General features: G+C 50.0%; 6 non-coding genes across 6 annotated transcripts; all 6 read right to left on the bottom strand.

Moving 5' to 3' along the window:
- Nucleotides 1-2,808: 2,808 nt before the first annotated feature.
- Nucleotides 2,809-2,927, bottom strand: LOC114675642 (5S ribosomal RNA). The gene has a single exon (XR_003726547.2). It is a non-coding gene; the product is annotated as a 5S ribosomal RNA (ribosomal RNA).
- A 4,376-nt stretch (nt 2,928-7,303) lies between these two features.
- On the bottom strand, nt 7,304-7,422 carry LOC144338927 (5S ribosomal RNA). Its single transcript, XR_013413319.1, has one exon. It is a non-coding gene; the product is annotated as a 5S ribosomal RNA (ribosomal RNA).
- Nucleotides 7,423-10,246: 2,824 nt separating this feature from the next.
- LOC114675638 (5S ribosomal RNA) lies at nt 10,247-10,365 on the bottom strand. The gene has a single exon (XR_003726545.2). It is a non-coding gene; the product is annotated as a 5S ribosomal RNA (ribosomal RNA).
- A 4,371-nt stretch (nt 10,366-14,736) lies between these two features.
- LOC144338917 (5S ribosomal RNA) lies at nt 14,737-14,855 on the bottom strand. The gene has a single exon (XR_013413309.1). It is a non-coding gene; the product is annotated as a 5S ribosomal RNA (ribosomal RNA).
- Nucleotides 14,856-19,267: 4,412 nt separating this feature from the next.
- Nucleotides 19,268-19,386, bottom strand: LOC144338916 (5S ribosomal RNA). The gene has a single exon (XR_013413308.1). It is a non-coding gene; the product is annotated as a 5S ribosomal RNA (ribosomal RNA).
- A 2,783-nt stretch (nt 19,387-22,169) lies between these two features.
- LOC144338915 (5S ribosomal RNA) lies at nt 22,170-22,288 on the bottom strand. The gene has a single exon (XR_013413307.1). It is a non-coding gene; the product is annotated as a 5S ribosomal RNA (ribosomal RNA).
- Between the last annotated feature and the right edge of the window lie 1,406 nt (nt 22,289-23,694).

Raw genomic sequence — 23,694 nt, 5'->3', positions numbered from 1 at the left:
GCAGAGGCGCCTGGCTGCCCCAAGAGCCCGGCCCAGCCATGCCCGCCGGCTTCCAGCCCGCACCGCCAGCCCGGGGTCGCCGGGCTCGGATCGGGACCCCCGAGCCGCTCGCCCGCGGCCTTCCCCCGGCTGCCGAGCTCCCGAGCTTCCACCACGTCGGGCCCGCTCGGAACAGGGAGTGCTCCGAGGCGTCTGGGCCCAGGGCCCACGATCCTGGGACCCCGGCGGGTCCTCCGCCCTGTCGTGGAGGTATTCTTTTGGATCCCTGGCCGCTGGGGAGCTCCTGCGAGGCCCCCTCTTGGCCCACCCCCCCAGAGGCGTCAGGGCTGGCCAAGGGCGAACAGCCGGCCCAGCCGCGCCTGGCCTTTTTCTCACAACGCCCCCACCACGGTCGCTTGTCCCGACCAAGACCCGGCCGGTGGGCAAGAGGGCGTGGGGGCTGGGGTGTTGGGGGATGGCCCTGCTTTGCCCCGGGCTGGCACTAGAGCCGGCAGCCTGATCCCCGGCGAGAGGGGCTGAGAGAAACCCAGAAACACCCCACCACCACCAGCAGCAAATCCACAGCCCCACACACAGACACACCCGGGCGCTCGCGCGCGGGAACCCACACACGCGCGCGCGCTCACACACAGACACACACACACACACACACACACACACACACGCACACACACACACACGTGCACACAGAAACGGCTTGAAGGAGAGCAAGGAAGAGATAGATGGAGAGATTGAAACCGAGGGAGGGAGAGAGACAGCGATCGAGAGAGACAGGGGAGGTGGAGAGGGAAAGAGACAGAGAGGCAGAGATAGAGAGAGGGACAGAGAGAGCGAGAAAGACAGACAGAGAGGGAGAGACAGAGGAAAGGCGACAGAAATAGCGCGAGGTGCAGGGGCAAACCCAGAAGAGAGAGGGGCAGGGAGCTAGAGAGCGAGAGCGATAGAGCCTTGGAGAGGGAGCGCCCTGCTCCCGTAGGCAGGGCCCTTTTGAGCAGGCCGGGATAGGGTGGAGGGGGCTTGGGCTGGGCCAGAACAGGGTGGCCAGGCCGTCCATGCGAGAGGAGCAACGGAGCGCTGAGACGGGTTTTGTCTTGGATTAATTGCTTGCTTTGGGGGTGGGTTTCGTAGGCTCCTTCCTGTGTTGGCACCTCCCTGTGCTCTTGGTGCGGTGCGGTGGGCCCCTTGATTTGCAGAGTGCGCCCGCCCTTTTGGCGGGAGCCGTGGCACCGGGCGTGCCCACGGGGCCCGAGGCCTGGGTCTCTGGCGTGTCCTCGGGACTGGAGTTTACACGAAGTTGGTGGCAATGGGAATCCGGGTGCACAGGGACTGTTTTCCTGGTTGCTGGCGAAGCAATGTCCTTCCCCCGGATAAAGCAGCCCCTGCGTTCTGGAGCGGAGGTCTCGGCTGGCGTCTGTGGCACCCGCTGGCCCTGCCCGCCCCTTCCCCCGGTTTGGAAGGTTGCGGCGGCGCCCGCCCGGTGAATGGATTGAATCGCCTGTGCGTTCCGGGAGCGGGAAGGCGCCGGGAACGGCAGGGAACCCGCGCCTGCGCCTTTGGGGTCCGGCCTCCTGCCCTCCAGGGCTGGAGCCGGGCTCCTGGCCGGGCGGCGGCGAGGCGGAAGCGGTGGGATGCTGCTGCCCGGTGGTGCTTTGGTGGCGGACCCCCAGGAGGAGGTCCCCGGCTGCGGCGGGGGTGTAGGCGGGCGACAAGGGGGGAGCAGAGTCCGGGGAGGTTGGGAAGCATGGCGATAGTAGGGGCAAGGGAGGGAGAGGGGAAGCCACAAAAGCCTACAGCAGGCCGGGCGCGGTGGATCACGCCTGTAGTCCCAGCACTTTGGGAGGCCGAGGCGGGTGGATCACGACGTCAGGAGATCCAGACCAGCCTGGCTAACACGGTGAAACCCCGTCTCCACTAAAACGACAAAACATGAGCCGGGCGTGGTGGCGGGCGCCTGTAGTCCCAGCTGTTCGGGAGGCTGAGGCAGGAGAATGGCGTGAACCCGGGAGGCGGAGCTTGCAGTGAGCCGAGATCTTGCCACTGCACTCCAGGCTGGGTGACAGCGAGACTCCGTCTGGAAGAAAAAGGAAAGACAGAAAGAAGGAAAGAAAGAAAGAAGGAAGGAAAGAAAGAAGGAAGGAAGGAAGGAAGGAAGGAAGGAAGGAAGGAAGGAAGGAAAGAAAGAAAGAAAGAAAGAAAGGAAAGAAAGAAAGGAGCAAAGAGAAGAAAGAAAGAAAGAGAAAGGAAGAAAAGAAAGTGAGAAAGAAAAGCAAGAAAGAAGGAAAGAACGAAATAAAGAAAGAGAAAGAGAGAGAAAGAAAGAGACAGAGAGATAGGAGAAAGAAAGAAAGAAGGAAAGCAAGAAAGAAGAAAGAACGAGAAGAAAGAAAAGGAAGATAGCAAGGGAAGAAAAGAAAAGAATGAAAGAAAGAAGGAAAGAAAGAAAGAGCAAGCAAGAGAGAGGGAGAGAGAAAGAAAGAAGGAAAGAAAGGAGGAAGGATAGAAAGAAAGATAGAGAGGTAGAAAGAAAGAAAGAAGGAAAGACAGCAGAACGAAAGAAAGAAAGAGAGAGAGACAAAGAAAGAAAGGAAAGATAGCAAGGGAAGAAACAGAAAAGAATGAAAGTAAGAAGGAAAGCAAAAGAGAGAGAAAGAGCGAGATAGAAAGAGGGAGAGATAGAAAGAAAGAAGGAAAGAAAGAAAGGAAAGAAAGAGAGAAAGAAGGAAAGAAAGAAGGAAAGAAGAGTGAGTGAGAGAAGGGAAGAAAGGAAGGTAGAAAAGAAAGAAAGAAAGAGAAGAAAGCAAGCCAAAAAGCCTACAGCACCCGGTATTCCCAGGCGGTCTCCCATCCAAGTACTAACCAGGCCCGACCCTGCTCAGCTTCCGAGATCAGACGAGATCGGGCGCGTTCAGGGTGGTATGGCCGTAGACGCCGGCAGAGGCGCCTGGCTGCCCCAAGAGCCCGGCCCAGCCATGCCCGCCGGCTTCCAGCCCGCACCGCCAGCCCGGGGTCGTCGTGCTCGGATCGGGATCCCGGAGCCTCTTCGCCTGCTGCCTCTCCCGGCTGCCGAGCTCCCGAGCTTCCACCACGTCGGGCCCGCTCGGAACAGGGAGTGCTCCGAGGCGTCAGGGCCCACAGCCCACGATCCTGGGACCCCGTCGGGTCCTCCGCCCTGTCGCGCAGGTATTCTTTGGGATCCCTGGCCGCTCAGGAATCCTGCGAGGGCCCCTCTTGCCCCCTCACCCAGAGTCGTCGAGGCTGGCGAAGGGCGAACAGCGTATTATCAAATGTCTTCTCTGACCACAACAAAATCGAGTTAAAAATCAATAACACAAGGAAAACTGATAAACTGACCTGTTTTCTTTTTGGAAAGTAAAGAACACACTGCTATGGTCTGAATGTCCCCCAAAATTTATATGCTGAAATTTATTTGCCAATATGATAGTATTAAGAGGTGGGCACTGGCCTGGGGTGGTGGCTAACGCTGTCATCCCAGCACTTTGGAAGGGAAAGGCAGTCAGATTGTTCGAGCCCAGGAGTTCAAGACCAGCCAGGGCAAAATGGCAAAACTTGTCTCTAGAAAAAACACCAAATTCGGTGGGCGTGGTGGTGCAGGCCTGTAGTCCCAGCTACTCAGGAGGCTGAAGCAGGAGGACTGGTTGAGCCTGGGAGGTCAAGGCTGCAGTGAGCCATGATCAGGCTACAGGCTACTGCACTGCCGTAGGGGCAATAGAATGAGACCCTGTCTCAAACAAAAAAAAGAAAAAGAAAAAAAAAAAAAGGGTAAAAAGGTGGATTCTTTAGGAGGCGATTATCTCATGAGGGTAGAAGTCCTTATGGATGAAATTAGAGCCCTTAGAAAAGGACTTGAGTGGGTTCATTCCCTCCGTCTCCTCCGTGTGGGGACACAATGTTCTTCCCCTCTGAAAGATGAAGCAACGTTGTGTCATCTTGGAAGGAGAGACTGGGCCCTCCTTAGACACTGAATGGGCTGATGACTTGACCTTGGACACCCCAGCCTTGAGAACTGAGAGAAATAAATGTCTCTTTTTAATAAATTATCCAGTCTCAGGTATTTGAAGAGATTCAGATATTTGCTTAAACAACCAATGGGTTAAAGAAGAAACCACAAGAGAAATCAGAAAATACAGTTGGGTGTCAGTATCCACAGGGGATTGGTTCCAGGACCCCGTAAGTAGGCCAAAATCCACACAGAGTCAAGTCTTGCAGTTGGCCCTGTAAAACCTGGGCATTAAAAAAGTTAGGCCGCTGTATCCTCAGGGTTTGCGCTCTGTGAAGACTGTATTTTCAATCTGCCTTTGGTTACAGATGCAGAATTAATGAAATCAGAGGACCTACTGTACTTATTGAAAACAATTCCTGTATAAGTGCACCCTTGCAGTTCAAACCCATGTTGTTCAAGGCTCAGCTGTACTCAGAAATGAATGAAAATGAAAACACAGCATAGCCAAACTTTGGGATGCAGTGAAAGCAGTGCTAACAGGGAAATTTATAGTGTGAAATGCTTACATGAAAAAAACCTAAAGAAAGCCAGGCGTCGCGGTTAATGCCTGTAATCCCAGCACTTTGGGAGGCTGAGGTGAGCCAATCACCTGAGGTCAGGAGTTCGAGACTAGCCTGAACAACAGGGAGAAACCCTGTCTCTGCTGAAAATACAAAATTAGCCGGTTGTGGTGGCAGGCGCCTGTAATCCCAGCGACTTGGGAGGCTGAAGCAAGAGAATTGCTTAAACCTGGGAGGCAGAGGTTGCAGTGAGCCGAGATCGCACCATTGCACTCCAGCCTGGGCAACAAGAGCGAGACTCCCTCTCAAAAGAAAACAAAACAAAAAACACCCAAAGGACCTCAAATTAGCAATCTAAATTTACAATTTAGGCACTAGAAAAGAACAAATTAAACCCTAGGAAGGAAAGAAAGAAAGATTAATTCAGAAATAAATAAAACAGAAAATACAAAAATGGAGAAAATCAACAAAACTGAAAGTTGGTTTTCTAAAAGATCAAATTGACAAACTTTATGGAGTGACTAAGAAAAAAAGAGAGAATACTCAAATTACGAAAATCAGAAATGGAAGTGGGGACATTACTATTGGATCCAGTCAAAATGAAAACGATTGGCAGGGTGAAGTGGCTCACACCTATAATCCCAGCACTTTGGGAGGCCGAGGCATGCAGATCACTTGAGGTTAGGAGTTCAAGACTAACCTGGCCAACATGGTGAAATCATCTCTACTAAAAATACAAAAAAAATTAGCCGGGTGTGGTGGTAGGCCCCTGTAATCCCAGCTACTCGGGAGGTTCAGGCAGGTGAATCACTTTAGCTCAGGAGTTCAAGACCAGCCTGGGAGATATGGTCAAACCCGGTCTTTACAAAAAAAAAAAAAAAAAAAAAAAAAGATAAAAAGGAAAGAAAAAAATAAATTAAAGAAAGAAAGAAAGAAAGAAAGAAAGAAGAAAATTCAGCCCATCTTGATGGCAAAAGCCTGTTGTCCCAGCTACTGAGGAGGCTGAGGTAGGAGGATCGCTTGAACCTGGGAGGTGGAGGTTGTAATGAGCCTAGATCACACCACTGCACTCTAGCCTAGGTGACAGATGAGATCCTGTCTCAAAGAAATAAATGAATAGGATTGTAAGAGAGTGCTAAGAACAATTGTACACCAACATATTGGATAACTTGGATGAAATGGATAAATTCCTAGGAACATGAACCCTACCAAGACTAAATCACAAAGAAAGTGAAAATCTGAATAGACTAGTAACTAGTAAGGAGACTGAATCAGTAACCCAATATCTCCTGCCAAAAAAAAAAAAAAAAAAAAAAAAAAAGCCTTGGACTTGACTTCTCTATCAAATATTTAGAGAACGAATAGTAATCCTTGTTAATCCTGCCAAAACCTTGAAGAGGAGGGAGTATTCCCTAACTCATTCTATGAGGCTACAATTGCCCTGATACCAAAGCAAGACAAAGATTTTACAAGAGAAAACTGTAGAATAATATCCCATATGAAGATCGATGCCTAAAACTCCTCACCATATCCTAAGACTGTGAGGTGAAATTCATCACAGAAAAGGAAAGCCAAGCAGAAGCCTAAAACTATACCCCTAGTCTGACCGGGCGCTGGTGACTCACGCCTGTAATCCTAGCACTTTGGGTATCCTAGCACTTTGGGAAAGTGGGTGGATCGCCTGAAGTTGGGAGTTCCAGACCAAGACCAAGCTAACCAACATGGAGAAGCCCCGTCTCTACTAAAAATACAAAATTAGCCAGGTGTGGTGGTGCATGCCTGTAATCCCAGCTACTCAGGAGGCTGAGGCAGGAGAATGGCGTGAACCCGGGAGGCGGAGCTTGCAGTGGGCCCAGATCTTGCCACTGCACTCCAGGTTGGGTGACAGAGTGAGACTCCGTCTGGAAGAAAAAGGAAAGAAAGAAAGAAACCAAGTAGGAAAGAAAGAAAGAAAGAAAGAAAGAAAGAAAGAAAGAAAGAAAGAAAGAAAGAAAGAAAGAAAGAAAGAAAGAAAGAAAGAAAGAAAGAGAGAAAGAAAGAGAGAAAGAAAGAAAGAGAGAAAGAGAGAGAGAGAGAAAGAAAGAGAGAGAAAGAAAGAAGGGAAAGATAGTAAGGGAAGAAAAAGAAAAGAATGAAAGTAAGAAGGAAAGAAAGAAAGGAAGAAAGAGGCAAAGACCGAAGAAAGCATGAAACAAAGAAAGAAAGAAAGAAAGAGAAAGGAAGAAAGTGAGAAAGAAAGAAAAGCAAGAGAAAAGGAAAGAATGAAATAAAGAAAGAGAAAGAAAGAGACAGAGAGATAGGAGAAAGAAAGAAAGAAGGAAAGAAAAGAAAAGAGAAAGAAAGAAAACAAAGATAGCAAGGGAAGAAAAAGAAAAGAAGGAAAGAAAGAGAGAAAGAGCGAGAAAGAGAGAGAGAGAGAAAGAAGGAAAGAAAGAAAGAAAACAAAGAGAGAAAGAAAGAAGGAAGGAAAGAAAGAAAGAGTGATAGAGAGATAGAGAGGAAGGAAGAAAGGAAGGAAGGAAGGAAGAAAGAGAAAGAGAGAGAGACAAAGAAAGAAAGGAAAGATAGCAAGGGAAGAAACAGAAAAGAATGAAAGTAAGAAGGAAAGCAAAAGAGAGAGAAAGAGCGAGATAGAAAGAGGGAGAGATAGAAAGAAAGAAGGAAAGAAAGAAAGGAAAGAAAGAGAGAAAGAAGGAAAGAAAGAAGGAAAGAAGAGTGAGTGAGAGAAGGGAAGAAAGGAAGGTAGAAAAGAAAGAAAGAAAGAGAAGAAAGCAAGCCAAAAAGCCTACAGCACCCGGTATTCCCAGGCGGTCTCCCATCCAAGTACTAACCAGGCCCGACCCTGCTCAGCTTCCGAGATCAGACGAGATCGGGCGCGTTCAGGGTGGTATGGCCGTAGACGCCGGCAGAGGCGCCTGGCTGCCCCAAGAGCCCGGCCCAGCCATGCCCGCCGGCTTCCAGCCCGCACCGCCAGCCCGGGGTCGCCGGGCTCGGATCGGGACCCCCGAGCCGCTCGCCCGCGGCCTTCCCCCGGCTGCCGAGCTCCCGAGCTTCCACCACGTCGGGCCCGCTCGGAACAGGGAGTGCTCCGAGGCGTCTGGGCCCAGGGCCCACGATCCTGGGACCCCGGCGGGTCCTCCGCCCTGTCGTGGAGGTATTCTTTTGGATCCCTGGCCGCTGGGGAGCTCCTGCGAGGCCCCCTCTTGGCCCACCCCCCCAGAGGCGTCAGGGCTGGCCAAGGGCGAACAGCCGGCCCAGCCGCGCCTGGCCTTTTTCTCACAACGCCCCCACCACGGTCGCTTGTCCCGACCAAGACCCGGCCGGTGGGCAAGAGGGCGTGGGGGCTGGGGTGTTGGGGGATGGCCCTGCTTTGCCCCGGGCTGGCACTAGAGCCGGCAGCCTGATCCCCGGCGAGAGGGGCTGAGAGAAACCCAGAAACACCCCACCACCACCAGCAGCAAATCCACAGCCCCACACACAGACACACCCGGGCGCTCGCGCGCGGGAACCCACACACGCGCGCGCGCTCACACACAGACACACACACACACACACACGTGCACACAGAAACGGCTTGAAGGAGAGCAAGGAAGAGATAGATGGAGAGATTGAAACCGAGGGAGGGAGAGAGACAGCGATCGAGAGAGACAGGGGAGGTGGAGAGGGAAAGAGACAGAGAGGCAGAGATAGAGAGAGGGACAGAGAGAGCGAGAAAGACAGACAGAGAGGGAGAGACAGAGGAAAGGCGACAGAAATAGCGCGAGGTGCAGGGGCAAACCCAGAAGAGAGAGGGGCAGGGAGCTAGAGAGCGAGAGCGATAGAGCCTTGGAGAGGGAGCGCCCTGCTCCCGTAGGCAGGGCCCTTTTGAGCAGGCCGGGATAGGGTGGAGGGGGCTTGGGCTGGGCCAGAACAGGGTGGCCAGGCCGTCCATGCGAGAGGAGCAACGGAGCGCTGAGACGGGTTTTGTCTTGGATTAATTGCTTGCTTTGGGGGTGGGTTTCGTAGGCTCCTTCCTGTGTTGGCACCTCCCTGTGCTCTTGGTGCGGTGCGGTGGGCCCCTTGATTTGCAGAGTGCGCCCGCCCTTTTGGCGGGAGCCGTGGCACCGGGCGTGCCCACGGGGCCCGAGGCCTGGGTCTCTGGCGTGTCCTCGGGACTGGAGTTTACACGAAGTTGGTGGCAATGGGAATCCGGGTGCACAGGGACTGTTTTCCTGGTTGCTGGCGAAGCAATGTCCTTCCCCCGGATAAAGCAGCCCCTGCGTTCTGGAGCGGAGGTCTCGGCTGGCGTCTGTGGCACCCGCTGGCCCTGCCCGCCCCTTCCCCCGGTTTGGAAGGTTGCGGCGGCGCCCGCCCGGTGAATGGATTGAATCGCCTGTGCGTTCCGGGAGCGGGAAGGCGCCGGGAACGGCAGGGAACCCGCGCCTGCGCCTTTGGGGTCCGGCCTCCTGCCCTCCAGGGCTGGAGCCGGGCTCCTGGCCGGGCGGCGGCGAGGCGGAAGCGGTGGGATGCTGCTGCCCGGTGGTGCTTTGGTGGCGGATCCCCAGGAGGAGGTCCCCGGCTGCGGCGGGGGTGTAGGCGGGCGACAAGGGGGGAGCAGAGTCCGGGGAGGTTGGGAAGCATGGCGATAGTAGGGGCAAGGGAGGGAGAGGGGAAGCCACAAAAGCCTACAGCAGGCCGGGCGCGGTGGATCACGCCTGTAGTCCCAGCACTTTGGGAGGCCGAGGCGGGTGGATCACGACGTCAGGAGATCCAGACCAGCCTGGCTAACACGGTGAAACCCCGTCTCCACTAAAACGACAAAACATGAGCCGGGCGTGGTGGCGGGCGCCTGTAGTCCCAGCTGTTTGGGAGGCTGAGGCAGGAGAATGGCGTGAACCCGGGAGGCGGAGCTTGCAGTGAGCCGAGATCTTGCCACTGCACTCCAGGCTGGGTGACAGCGAGACTCCGTCTGGAAGAAAAAGGAAAGACAGAAAGAAAGAAGGAAAGAAAGAAAGAAGGAAGGAAAGAAAGAAAGAAGGAAGGAAGGAAGGAAGGAAGGAAGGAAGGAAGGAAGGAAGGAAGGAAGGAAGGAAGGAAGGAAGGAAAGAAAGAAAGAAAGAAAGGAAGGAAAGAAAGAAAGGAGCAAAGAGAAGAAAGAAAGAAAGAAAGAAAGAGAAAGGAAGAAAAGAAAGTGAGAAAGAAAAGCAAGAAAGAAGGAAAGAACGAAATAAAGAAAGAGAAAGAGAGAGAAAGAAAGAGACAGAGAGATAGGAGAAAGAAAGAAGGAAAGCAAGAAAGAAGAAAGAACGAGAAGAAAGAAAAGGAAGATAGCAAGGGAAGAAAAGAAAAGAATGAAAGAAAGAAGGAAAGAAAGAAAGAGCAAGCAAGAGAGAGGGAGAGAGAAAGAAAGAAGGAAAGAAAGGAGGAAGGATAGAAAGAAAGATAGAGAGGTAGAAAGAAAGAAAGAAGGAAAGACAGCAGAACGAAAGAAAGAAAGAGAGAGAGACAAAGAAAGAAAGGAAAGATAGCAAGGGAAGAAACAGAAAAGAATGAAAGTAAGAAGGAAAGCAAAAGAGAGAGAAAGAGCGAGATAGAAAGAGGGAGAGATAGAAAGAAAGAAGGAAAGAAAGAAAGAAAGGAAAGAAAGAGAGAAAGAAGGAAAGAAAGAAAGAAAGAAGAGTGAGTGAGAGAAGGGAAGAAAGGAAGGTAGAAAAGAAAGAAAGAAAGAGAAGAAAGCAAGCCAAAAAGCCTACAGCACCCGGTATTCCCAGGCGGTCTCCCATCCAAGTACTAACCAGGCCCGACCCTGCTTAGCTTCCGAGATCAGACGAGATCGGGCGCGTTCAGGGTGGTATGGCCGTAGACGCCGGCAGAGGCGCCTGGCTGCCCCAAGAGCCCGGCCCAGCCATGCCCGCCGGCTTCCAGCCCGCACCGCCAGCCCGGGGTCGTCGTGCTCGGATCGGGATCCCGGAGCCTCTTCGCCTGCTGCCTCTCCCGGCTGCCGAGCTCCCGAGCTTCCACCACGTCGGGCCCGCTCGGAACAGGGAGTGCTCCGAGGCGTCAGGGCCCACAGCCCACGATCCTGGGACCCCGTCGGGTCCTCCGCCCTGTCGCGCAGGTATTCTTTGGGATCCCTGGCCGCTCAGGAATCCTGCGAGGGCCCCTCTTGCCCCCTCACCCAGAGTCGTCGAGGCTGGCGAAGGGCGAACAGCGTATTATCAAATGTCTTCTCTGACCACAACAAAATCGAGTTAAAAATCAATAACACAAGGAAAACTGATAAACTGACCTGTTTTCTTTTTGGAAAGTACAGAACACACTGCTATGGTCTGAATGTCCCCCAAAATTTATATGCTGAAATTTATTTGCCAATATGATAGTATTAAGAGGTGGGCACTGGCCTGGGGTGGTGGCTAACGCTGTCATCCCAGCACTTTGGAAGGGAAAGGCAGTCAGATTGTTCGAGCCCAGGAGTTCAAGACCAGCCAGGGCAAAATGGCAAAACTTGTCTCTAGAAAAAACACCAAATTCGGTGGGCGTGGTGGTGCAGGCCTGTAGTCCCAGCTACTCAGGAGGCTGAAGCAGGAGGACTGGTTGAGCCTGGGAGGTCAAGGCTGCAGTGAGCCATGATCAGGCTACAGGCTACTGCACTGCCGTAGGGGCAATAGAATGAGACCCTGTCTCAAACAAAAAAAAGAAAAAGAAAAAAAAAAAAGGGTAAAAAGGTGGATTCTTTAGGAGGCGATTATCTCATGAGGGTAGAAGTCCTTATGGATGAAATTAGAGCCCTTAGAAAAGGACTTGAGTGGGTTCATTCCCTCCGTCTCCTCCGTGTGGGGACACAATGTTCTTCCCCTCTGAAAGATGAAGCAACGTTGTGTCATCTTGGAAGGAGAGACTGGGCCCTCCTTAGACACTGAATGGGCTGATGACTTGACCTTGGACACCCCAGCCTTGAGAACTGAGAGAAATAAATGTCTCTTTTTAATAAATTATCCAGTCTCAGGTATTTGAAGAGATTCAGATATTTGCTTAAACAACCAATGGGTTAAAGAAGAAACCACAAGAGAAATCAGAAAATACAGTTGGGTGTCAGTATCCACAGGGGATTGGTTCCAGGACCCCGTAAGTAGGCCAAAATCCACACAGAGTCAAGTCTTGCAGTTGGCCCTGTAAAACCTGGGCATTAAAAAAGTTAGGCCGCTGTATCCTCAGGGTTTGCGCTCTGTGAAGACTGTATTTTCAATCTGCCTTTGGTTACAGATGCAGAATTAATGAAATCAGAGGACCTACTGTACTTATTGAAAACAATTCCTGTATAAGTGCACCCTTGCAGTTCAAACCCATGTTGTTCAAGGCTCAGCTGTACTCAGAAATGAATGAAAATGAAAACACAGCATAGCCAAACTTTGGGATGCAGTGAAAGCAGTGCTAACAGGGAAATTTATAGTGTGAAATGCTTACATGAAAAAAACCTAAAGAAAGCCAGGCGTCGCGGTTAATGCCTGTAATCCCAGCACTTTGGGAGGCTGAGGTGAGCCAATCACCTGAGGTCAGGAGTTCGAGACTAGCCTGAACAACAGGGAGAAACCCTGTCTCTGCTGAAAATACAAAATTAGCCGGTTGTGGTGGCAGGCGCCTGTAATCCCAGCGACTTGGGAGGCTGAAGCAAGAGAATTGCTTAAACCTGGGAGGCAGAGGTTGCAGTGAGCCGAGATCGCACCATTGCACTCCAGCCTGGGCAACAAGAGCGAGACTCCCTCTCAAAAGAAAACAAAACAAAAAACACCCAAAGGACCTCAAATTAGCAATCTAAATTTACAATTTAGGCACTAGAAAAGAACAAATTAAACCCTAGGAAGGAAAGAAAGAAAGATTAATTCAGAAATAAATAAAACAGAAAATACAAAAATGGAGAAAATCAACAAAACTGAAAGTTGGTTTTTTAAAAGATCAAATTGACAAACTTTATGGAGTGACTAAGAAAAAAAGAGAGAATACTCAAATTACGAAAATCAGAAATGGAAGTGGGGACATTACTATTGGATCCAGTCAAAATGAAAACGATTGGCAGGGTGAAGTGGCTCACACCTATAATCCCAGCACTTTGGGAGGCCGAGGCATGCAGATCACTTGAGGTTAGGAGTTCAAGACTAACCTGGCCAACATGGTGAAACCATCTCTACTAAAAATACAAAAAAAATTAGCCGGGTGTGGTGGTAGGCCCCTGTAATCCCAGCTACTCGGGAGGTTCAGGCAGGTGAATCACTTTAGCTCAGGAGTTCAAGACCAGCCTGGGAGATATGGTCAAACCCGGTCTTTACAAAAAAAAAAAAAAAAAGATAAAAAGGAAAGAAAAAAATAAATTAAAGAAAGAAAGAAAGAAAGAAGAAAATTCAGCCCATCTTGATGGCAAAAGCCTGTTGTCCCAGCTACTGAGGAGGCTGAGGTAGGAGGATCGCTTGAACCTGGGAGGTGGAGGTTGTAATGAGCCTAGATCACACCACTGCACTCTAGCCTAGGTGACAGATGAGATCCTGTCTCAAAGAAATAAATGAATAGGATTGTAAGAGAGTGCTAAGAACAATTGTACACCAACATATTGGATAACTTGGATGAAATGGATAAATTCCTAGGAACATGAACCCTACCAAGACTAAATCACAAAGAAAGTGAAAATCTGAATAGACTAGTAACTAGTAAGGAGACTGAATCAGTAACCCAATATCTCCTGCCAAAAAAAAAAAAAAAAAAAAAAAAAAAAAGCCTTGGACTTGACTTCTCTATCAAATATTTAGAGAACGAATAGTAATCCTTGTTAATCCTGCCAAAACCTTGAAGAGGAGGGAGTATTCCCTAACTCATTCTATGAGGCTACAATTGCCCTGATACCAAAGCAAGACAAAGATTTTACAAGAGAAAACTGTAGAATAATATCCCATATGAAGATCGATGCCTAAAACTCCTCACCATATCCTAAGACTGTGAGGTGAAATTCATCACAGAAAAGGAAAGCCAAGCAGAAGCCTAAAACTATACCCCTAGTCTGACCGGGCGCTGGTGACTCACGCCTGTAATCCTAGCACTTTGGGTATCCTAGCACTTTGGGAAAGTGGGTGGATCGCCTGAAGTTGGGAGTTCCAGACCAAGACCAAGCTAACCAACATGGAGAAGCCCCGTCTCTACTAAAAATACAAAATTAGCCAGGTGTGGTGGTGCATGCCTGTAATCCCAGCTACTCAGGAGGCTGAGGCAGGAGAATGGCGTGAACCCGGGAGGCGGAGCTTGCAGTGGGCCCAGATCTTGCCACTGCACTCCAGGTTGGGTGACAGAGTGAGACTCCGTCTGGAAGAAAAAGGAAAGAAAGAAAGAAACCAAGTAGGAAAGAAAGAAAGAAAGAAAGAAAGAAAGAAAGAAAGAAAGAAAGAAAGAAAGAAAGAAAGAAAGAAAGAAAGAAAGAGAGAAAGAAAGAGAGAAAGAAAGAAAGAGAGAAAGAGTGAGAGAGAAAGAGAGAGAGAGAGAAAGAAAGAGAGAGAAAGAAACAAGGGAAAGATAGTAAGGGAAGAAAAAGAAAAGAATGAAAGTAAGAAGGAAAGAAAGAAAGGAAGAAAGAGGCAAAGACCGAAGAAAGCATGAAACAAAGAAAGAAAGAAAGAAAGAAAGGAAGAGAAAGGAAGAAAGTGAGAAAGAAAGAAAAGCAAGAGAAAAGGAAAGAATGAAATAAAGAAAGAGAAAGAAAGAGACAGAGAGATAGGAGAAAGAAAGAAAGAAGGAAAGAAAAGAAAAGAGAAAGAAAGAAAACAAAGATAGCAAGGGAAGAAAAAGAAAAGAAGGAAAGAAAGAGAGAAAGAGCGAGAAAGAGAGAGAGAGAGAAAGAAGGAAAGAAAGAAAGAAAACAAAGAGAGAAAGAAAGAAGGAAGGAAAGAAAGAAAGAGTGATAGAGAGATAGAGAGGAAGGAAGAAAGGAAGGAAGGAAGGAAGAAAGAGAAAGAGAGAGAGACAAAGAAAGAAAGGAAAGATAGCAAGGGAAGAAACAGAAAAGAATGAAAGTAAGAAGGAAAGCAAAAGAGAGAGAAAGAGCGAGATAGAAAGAGGGAGAGATAGAAAGAAAGAAGGAAAGAAAGAAAGGAAAGAAAGAGAGAAAGAAGGAAAGAAAGAAGGAAAGAAGAGTGAGTGAGAGAAGGGAAGAAAGGAAGGTAGAAAAGAAAGAAAGAAAGAGAAGAAAGCAAGCCAAAAAGCCTACAGCACCCGGTATTCCCAGGCGGTCTCCCATCCAAGTACTAACCAGGCCCGACCCTGCTTAGCTTCCGAGATCAGACGAGATCGGGCGCGTTCAGGGTGGTATGGCCGTAGACGCCGGCAGAGGCGCCTGGCTGCCCCAAGAGCCCGGCCCAGCCATGCCCGCCGGCTTCCAGCCCGCACCGCCAGCCCGGGGTCGTCGTGCTCGGATCGGGATCCCGGAGCCTCTTCGCCTGCTGCCTCTCCCGGCTGCCGAGCTCCCGAGCTTCCACCACGTCGGGCCCGCTCGGAACAGGGAGTGCTCCGAGGCGTCAGGGCCCACAGCCCACGATCCTGGGACCCCGTCGGGTCCTCCGCCCTGTCGCGCAGGTATTCTTTGGGATCCCTGGCCGCTCAGGAATCCTGCGAGGGCCCCTCTTGCCCCCTCACCCAGAGTCGTCGAGGCTGGCGAAGGGCGAACAGCGTATTATCAAATGTCTTCTCTGACCACAACAAAATCGAGTTAAAAATCAATAACACAAGGAAAACTGATAAACTGACCTGTTTTCTTTTTGGAAAGTACAGAACACACTGCTATGGTCTGAATGTCCCCCAAAATTTATATGCTGAAATTTATTTGCCAATATGATAGTATTAAGAGGTGGGCACTGGCCTGGGGTGGTGGCTAACGCTGTCATCCCAGCACTTTGGAAGGGAAAGGCAGTCAGATTGTTCGAGCCCAGGAGTTCAAGACCAGCCAGGGCAAAATGGCAAAACTTGTCTCTAGAAAAAACACCAAATTCGGTGGGCGTGGTGGTGCAGGCCTGTAGTCCCAGCTACTCAGGAGGCTGAAGCAGGAGGACTGGTTGAGCCTGGGAGGTCAAGGCTGCAGTGAGCCATGATCAGGCTACAGGCTACTGCACTGCCGTAGGGGCAATAGAATGAGACCCTGTCTCAAACAAAAAAAAGAAAAAGAAAAAAAAAAAAAGGGTAAAAAGGTGGATTCTTTAGGAGGCGATTATCTCATGAGGGTAGAAGTCCTTATGGATGAAATTAGAGCCCTTAGAAAAGGACTTGAGTGGGTTCATTCCCTCCGTCTCCTCCGTGTGGGGACACAATGTTCTTCCCCTCTGAAAGATGAAGCAACGTTGTGTCATCTTGGAAGGAGAGACTGGGCCCTCCTTAGACACTGAATGGGCTGATGACTTGACCTTGGACACCCCAGCCTTGAGAACTGAGAGAAATAAATGTCTCTTTTTAATAAATTATCCAGTCTCAGGTATTTGAAGAGATTCAGATATTTGCTTAAACAACCAATGGGTTAAAGAAGAAACCACAAGAGAAATCAGAAAATACAGTTGGGTGTCAGTATCCACAGGGGATTGGTTCCAGGACCCCGTAAGTAGGCCAAAATCCACACAGAGTCAAGTCTTGCAGTTGGCCCTGTAAAACCTGGGCATTAAAAAAGTTAGGCCGCTGTATCCTCAGGGTTTGCGCTCTGTGAAGACTGTATTTTCAATCTGCCTTTGGTTACAGATGCAGAATTAATGAAATCAGAGGACCTACTGTACTTATTGAAAACAATTCCTGTATAAGTGCACTCTTGCAGTTCAAACCCATGTTGTTCAAGGCTCAGCTGTACTCAGAAATGAATGAAAATGAAAACACAGCATAGCCAAACTTTGGGATGCAGTGAAAGCAGTGCTAACAGGGAAATTTATAGTGTGAAATGCTTACATGAAAAAAACCTAAAGAAAGCCAGGCGTCGCGGTTAATGCCTGTAATCCCAGCACTTTGGGAGGCTGAGGTGAGCCAATCACCTGAGGTCAGGAGTTCGAGACTAGCCTGAACAACAGGGAGAAACCCTGTCTCTGCTGAAAATACAAAATTAGCCGGTTGTGGTGGCAGGCGCCTGTAATCCCAGCGACTTGGGAGGCTGAAGCAAGAGAATTGCTTAAACCTGGGAGGCAGAGGTTGCAGTGAGCCGAGATCGCACCATTGCACTCCAGCCTGGGCAACAAGAGCGAGACTCCCTCTCAAAAGAAAACAAAACAAAAAACACCCAAAGGACCTCAAATTAGCAATCTAAATTTACAATTTAGGCACTAGAAAAGAACAAATTAAACCCTAGGAAGGAAAGAAAGAAAGATTAATTCAGAAATAAATAAAACAGAAAATACAAAAATGGAGAAAATCAACAAAACTGAAAGTTGGTTTTTTAAAAGATCAAATTGACAAACTTTATGGAGTGACTAAGAAAAAAAGAGAGAATACTCAAATTACGAAAATCAGAAATGGAAGTGGGGACATTACTATTGGATCCAGTCAAAATGAAAACGATTGGCAGGGTGAAGTGGCTCACACCTATAATCCCAGCACTTTGGGAGGCCGAGGCATGCAGATCACTTGAGGTTAGGAGTTCAAGACTAACCTGGCCAACATGGTGAAACCATCTCTACTAAAAATACAAAAAAAATTAGCCGGGTGTGGTGGTAGGCCCCTGTAATCCCAGCTACTCGGGAGGTTCAGGCAGGTGAATCACTTTAGCTCAGGAGTTCAAGACCAGCCTGGGAGATATGGTCAAACCCGGTCTTTACAAAAAAAAAAAAAAAAAAAAAAAAAAAGATAAAAAGGAAAGAAAAAAATAAATTAAAGAAAGAAAGAAAGAAAGAAGAAAATTCAGCCCATCTTGATGGCAAAAGCCTGTTGTCCCAGCTACTGAGGAGGCTGAGGTAGGAGGATCGCTTGAACCTGGGAGGTGGAGGTTGTAATGAGCCTAGATCACACCACTGCACTCTAGCCTAGGTGACAGATGAGATCCTGTCTCAAAGAAATAAATGAATAGGATTGTAAGAGAGTGCTAAGAACAATTGTACACCAACATATTGGATAACTTGGATGAAATGGATAAATTCCTAGGAACATGAACCCTACCAAGACTAAATCACAAAGAAAGTGAAAATCTGAATAGACTAGTAACTAGTAAGGAGACTGAATCAGTAACCCAATATCTCCTGCCAAAAAAAAAAAAAAAAAAAAAAAAAAAGCCTTGGACTTGACTTCTCTATCAAATATTTAGAGAACGAATAGTAATCCTTGTTAATCCTGCCAAAACCTTGAAGAGGAGGGAGTATTCCCTAACTCATTCTATGAGGCTACAATTGCCCTGATACCAAAGCAAGACAAAGATTTTACAAGAGAAAACTGTAGAATAATATCCCATATGAAGATCGATGCCTAAAACTCCTCACCATATCCTAAGACTGTGAGGTGAAATTCATCACAGAAAAGGAAAGCCAAGCAGAAGCCTAAAACTATACCCCTAGTCTGACCGGGCGCTGGTGACTCACGCCTGTAATCCTAGCACTTTGGGTATCCTAGCACTTTGGGAAAGTGGGTGGATCGCCTGAAGTTGGGAGTTCCAGACCAAGACCAAGCTAACCAACATGGAGAAGCCCCGTCTCTACTAAAAATACAAAATTAGCCAGGTGTGGTGGTGCATGCCTGTAATCCCAGCTACTCAGGAGGCTGAGGCAGGAGAATGGCGTGAACCCGGGAGGCGGAGCTTGCAGTGGGCCCAGATCTTGCCACTGCACTCCAGGTTGGGTGACAGAGTGAGACTCCGTCTGGAAGAAAAAGGAAAGAAAGAAAGAAACCAAGTAGGAAAGAAAGAAAGAAAGAAAGAAAGAAAGAAAGAAAGAAAGAAAGAAAGAAAGAGAGAGAGAGAGAAAGAAAGAAAGAAAGAAAGAAAGAAAGAAAGAAAGAAAGAAAGAAAGAGAGAAAGAAAGAGAGAAAGAAAGAGAGAAAGAGTGAGAGAGAAAGAGAGAGAGAGAGAAAGAAAGAGAGAGAAAGAAACAAGGGAAAGATAGTAAGGGAAGAAAAAGAAAAGAATGAAAGTAAGAAGGAAAGAAAGAAAGGAAGAAAGAGGCAAAGACCGAAGAAAGCATGAAACAAAGAAAGAAAGAAAGAAAGAAAGGAAGAGAAAGGAAGAAAGTGAGAAAGAAAGAAAAGCAAGAGAAAAGGAAAGAATGAAATAAAGAAAGAGAAAGAAAGAGACAGAGAGATAGGAGAAAGAAAGAAAGAAGGAAAGAAAAGAAAAGAGAAAGAAAGAAAACAAAGATAGCAAGGGAAGAAAAAGAAAAGAAGGAAAGAAAGAGAGAAAGAGCGAGAAAGAGAGAGAGAGAGAAAGAAGGAAAGAAAGAAAGAAAACAAAGAGAGAAAGAAAGAAGGAAGGAAAGAAAGAAAGAGTGATAGAGAGATAGAGAGGAAGGAAGAAAGGAAGGAAGGAAGGAAGAAAGAGAAAGAGAGAGAGACAAAGAAAGAAAGGAAAGATAGCAAGGGAAGAAACAGAAAAGAATGAAAGTAAGAAGGAAAGCAAAAGAGAGAGAAAGAGCGAGATAGAAAGAGGGAGAGATAGAAAGAAAGAAGGAAAGAAAGAAAGGAAAGAAAGAGAGAAAGAAGGAAAGAAAGAAGGAAAGAAGAGTGAGTGAGAGAAGGGAAGAAAGGAAGGTAGAAAAGAAAGAAAGAAAGAGAAGAAAGCAAGCCAAAAAGCCTACAGCACCCGGTATTCCCAGGCGGTCTCCCATCCAAGTACTAACCAGGCCCGACCCTGCTTAGCTTCCGAGATCAGACGAGATCGGGCGCGTTCAGGGTGGTATGGCCGTAGACGCCGGCAGAGGCGCCTGGCTGCCCCAAGAGCCCGGCCCAGCCATGCCCGCCGGCTTCCAGCCCGCACCGCCAGCCCGGGGTCGCCGGGCTCGGATCGGGACCCCCGAGCCGCTCGCCCGCGGCCTTCCCCCGGCTGCCGAGCTCCCGAGCTTCCACCACGTCGGGCCCGCTCGGAACAGGGAGTGCTCCGAGGCGTCTGGGCCCAGGGCCCACGATCCTGGGACCCCGGCGGGTCCTCCGCCCTGTCGTGGAGGTATTCTTTTGGATCCCTGGCCGCTGGGGAGCTCCTGCGAGGCCCCCTCTTGGCCCACCCCCCCAGAGGCGTCAGGGCTGGCCAAGGGCGAACAGCCGGCCCAGCCGCGCCTGGCCTTTTTCTCACAACGCCCCCACCACGGTCGCTTGTCCCGACCAAGACCCGGCCGGTGGGCAAGAGGGCGTGGGGGCTGGGGTGTTGGGGGATGGCCCTGCTTTGCCCCGGGCTGGCACTAGAGCCGGCAGCCTGATCCCCGGCGAGAGGGGCTGAGAGAAACCCAGAAACACCCCACCACCACCAGCAGCAAATCCACAGCCCCACACACAGACACACCCGGGCGCTCGCGCGCGGGAACCCACACACGCGCGCGCGCTCACACACAGACACACACACACACACACACACACACACACACGCACACACACACACGTGCACACAGAAACGGCTTGAAGGAGAGCAAGGAAGAGATAGATGGAGAGATTGAAACCGAGGGAGGGAGAGAGACAGCGATCGAGAGAGACAGGGGAGGTGGAGAGGGAAAGAGACAGAGAGGCAGAGATAGAGAGAGGGACAGAGAGAGCGAGAAAGACAGACAGAGAGGGAGAGACAGAGGAAAGGCGACAGAAATAGCGCGAGGTGCAGGGGCAAACCCAGAAGAGAGAGGGGCAGGGAGCTAGAGAGCGAGAGCGATAGAGCCTTGGAGAGGGAGCGCCCTGCTCCCGTAGGCAGGGCCCTTTTGAGCAGGCCGGGATAGGGTGGAGGGGGCTTGGGCTGGGCCAGAACAGGGTGGCCAGGCCGTCCATGCGAGAGGAGCAACGGAGCGCTGAGACGGGTTTTGTCTCGGATTAATTGCTTGCTTTGGGGGTGGGTTTCGTAGGCTCCTTCCTGTGTTGGCACCTCCCTGTGCTCTTGGTGCGGTGCGGTGGGCCCCTTGATTTGCAGAGTGCGCCCGCCCTTTTGGCGGGAGCCGTGGCACCGGGCGTGCCCACGGGGCCCGAGGCCTGGGTCTCTGGCGTGTCCTCGGGACTGGAGTTTACACGAAGTTGGTGGCAATGGGAATCCGGGTGCACAGGGACTGTTTTCCTGGTTGCTGGCGAAGCAATGTCCTTCCCCCGGATAAAGCAGCCCCTGCGTTCTGGAGCGGAGGTCTCGGCTGGCGTCTGTGGCACCCGCTGGCCCTGCCCGCCCCTTCCCCCGGTTTGGAAGGTTGCGGCGGCGCCCGCCCGGTGAATGGATTGAATCGCCTGTGCGTTCCGGGAGCGGGAAGGCGCCGGGAACGGCAGGGAACCCGCGCCTGCGCCTTTGGGGTCCGGCCTCCTGCCCTCCAGGGCTGGAGCCGGGCTCCTGGCCGGGCGGCGGCGAGGCGGAAGCGGTGGGATGCTGCTGCCCGGTGGTGCTTTGGTGGCGGATCCCCAGGAGGAGGTCCCCGGCTGCGGCGGGGGTGTAGGCGGGCGACAAGGGGGGAGCAGAGTCCGGGGAGGTTGGGAAGCATGGCGATAGTAGGGGCAAGGGAGGGAGAGGGGAAGCCACAAAAGCCTACAGCAGGCCGGGCGCGGTGGATCACGCCTGTAGTCCCAGCACTTTGGGAGGCCGAGGCGGGTGGATCACGACGTCAGGAGATCCAGACCAGCCTGGCTAACACGGTGAAACCCCGTCTCCACTAAAACGACAAAACATGAGCCGGGCGTGGTGGCGGGCGCCTGTAGTCCCAGCTGTTTGGGAGGCTGAGGCAGGAGAATGGCGTGAACCCGGGAGGCGGAGCTTGCAGTGAGCCGAGATCTTGCCACTGCACTCCAGGCTGGGTGACAGCGAGACTCCGTCTGGAAGAAAAAGGAAAGACAGAAAGAAAGAAGGAAAGAAAGAAAGAAGGAAGGAAAGAAAGAAAGAAGGAAGGAAGGAAGGAAGGAAGGAAGGAAGGAAGGAAGGAAGGAAGGAAGGAAAGAAAGAAAGAAAGAAAGAAAGAGAAAGGAAGAAAAGAAAGTGAGAAAGAAAAGCAAGAAAGAAGGAAAGAACGAAATAAAGAAAGAGAAAGAGAGAGAAAGAAAGAGACAGAGAGATAGGAGAAAGAAAGAAGGAAAGCAAGAAAGAAGAAAGAACGAGAAGAAAGAAAAGGAAGATAGCAAGGGAAGAAAAGAAAAGAATGAAAGAAAGAAGGAAAGAAAGAAAGAGCAAGCAAGAGAGAGGGAGAGAGAAAGAAAGAAGGAAAGAAAGGAGGAAGGATAGAAAGAAAGATAGAGAGGTAGAAAGAAAGAAAGAAGGAAAGACAGCAGAACGAAAGAAAGAAAGAGAGAGAGACAAAGAAAGAAAGGAAAGATAGCAAGGGAAGAAACAGAAAAGAATGAAAGTAAGAAGGAAAGCAAAAGAGAGAGAAAGAGCGAGATAGAAAGAGGGAGAGATAGAAAGAAAGAAGGAAAGAAAGAAAGGAAAGAAAGAGAGAAAGAAGGAAAGAGAAAGGAAAGAAGAGTGAGTGAGAGAAGGGAAGAAAGGAAGGTAGAAAAGAAAGAAAGAAAGAGAAGAAAGCAAGCCATAAAGCCTACAGCACCCGGTATTCCCAGGCGGTCTCCCATCCAAGTACTAACCAGGCCCGACCCTGCTTAGCTTCCGAGATCAGACGAGATCGGGCGCGTTCAGGGTGGTATGGCCGTAGACGCCGGCAGAGGCGCCTGGCTGCCCCAAGAGCCCGGCCCAGCCATGCCCGCCGGCTTCCAGCCCGCACCGCCAGCCCGGGGTCGTCGTGCTCGGATCGGGATCCCGGAGCCTCTTCGCCTGCTGCCTCTCCCGGCTGCCGAGCTCCCGAGCTTCCACCACGTCGGGCCCGCTCGGAACAGGGAGTGCTCCGAGGCGTCAGGGCCCACAGCCCACGATCCTGGGACCCCGTCGGGTCCTCCGCCCTGTCGCGCAGGTATTCTTTGGGATCCCTGGCCGCTCAGGAATCCTGCGAGGGCCCCTCTTGCCCCCTCACCCAGAGTCGTCGAGGCTGGCGAAGGGCGAACAGCGTATTATCAAATGTCTTCTCTGACCACAACAAAATCGAGTTAAAAATCAATAACACAAGGAAAACTGATAAACTGACCTGTTTTCTTTTTGGAAAGTACAGAACACACTGCTATGGTCTGAATGTCCCCCAAAATTTATATGCTGAAATTTATTTGCCAATATGATAGTATTAAGAGGTGGGCACTGGCCTGGGGTGGTGGCTAACGCTGTCATCCCAGCACTTTGGAAGGGAAAGGCAGTCAGATTGTTCGAGCCCAGGAGTTCAAGACCAGCCAGGGCAAAATGGCAAAACTTGTCTCTAGAAAAAACACCAAATTCGGTGGGCGTGGTGGTGCAGGCCTGTAGTCCCAGCTACTCAGGAGGCTGAAGCAGGAGGACTGGTTGAGCCTGGGAGGTCAAGGCTGCAGTGAGCCATGATCAGGCTACAGGCTACTGCACTGCCGTAGGGGCAATAGAATGAGACCCTGTCTCAAACAAAAAAAAGAAAAAGAAAAAAAAAAAAAGGGTAAAAAGGTGGATTCTTTAGGAGGCGATTATCTCATGAGGGTAGAAGTCCTTATGGATGAAATTAGAGCCCTTAGAAAAGGACTTGAGTGGGTTCATTCCCTCCGTCTCCTCCGTGTGGGGACACAATGTTCTTCCCCTCTGAAAGATGAAGCAACGTTGTGTCATCTTGGAAGGAGAGACTGGGCCCTCCTTAGACACTGAATGGGCTGATGACTTGACCTTGGACACCCCAGCCTTGAGAACTGAGAGAAATAAATGTCTCTTTTTAATAAATTATCCAGTCTCAGGTATTTGAAGAGATTCAGATATTTGCTTAAACAACCAATGGGTTAAAGAAGAAACCACAAGAGAAATCAGAAAATACAGTTGGGTGTCAGTATCCACAGGGGATTGGTTCCAGGACCCCGTAAGTAGGCCAAAATCCACACAGAGTCAAGTCTTGCAGTTGGCCCTGTAAAACCTGGGCATTAAAAAAGTTAGGCCGCTGTATCCTCAGGGTTTGCGCTCTGTGAAGACTGTATTTTCAATCTGCCTTTGGTTACAGATGCAGA

Source organism: Macaca mulatta, chromosome 1 (assembly GCF_049350105.2).
Source record: "Macaca mulatta isolate MMU2019108-1 chromosome 1, T2T-MMU8v2.0, whole genome shotgun sequence".
Taxonomy (NCBI): domain Eukaryota; kingdom Metazoa; phylum Chordata; class Mammalia; order Primates; family Cercopithecidae; genus Macaca; species Macaca mulatta.
Note: the sequence above shows the minus strand (reverse complement) of the source record. Positions and strands in the feature narration are given on the sequence as shown.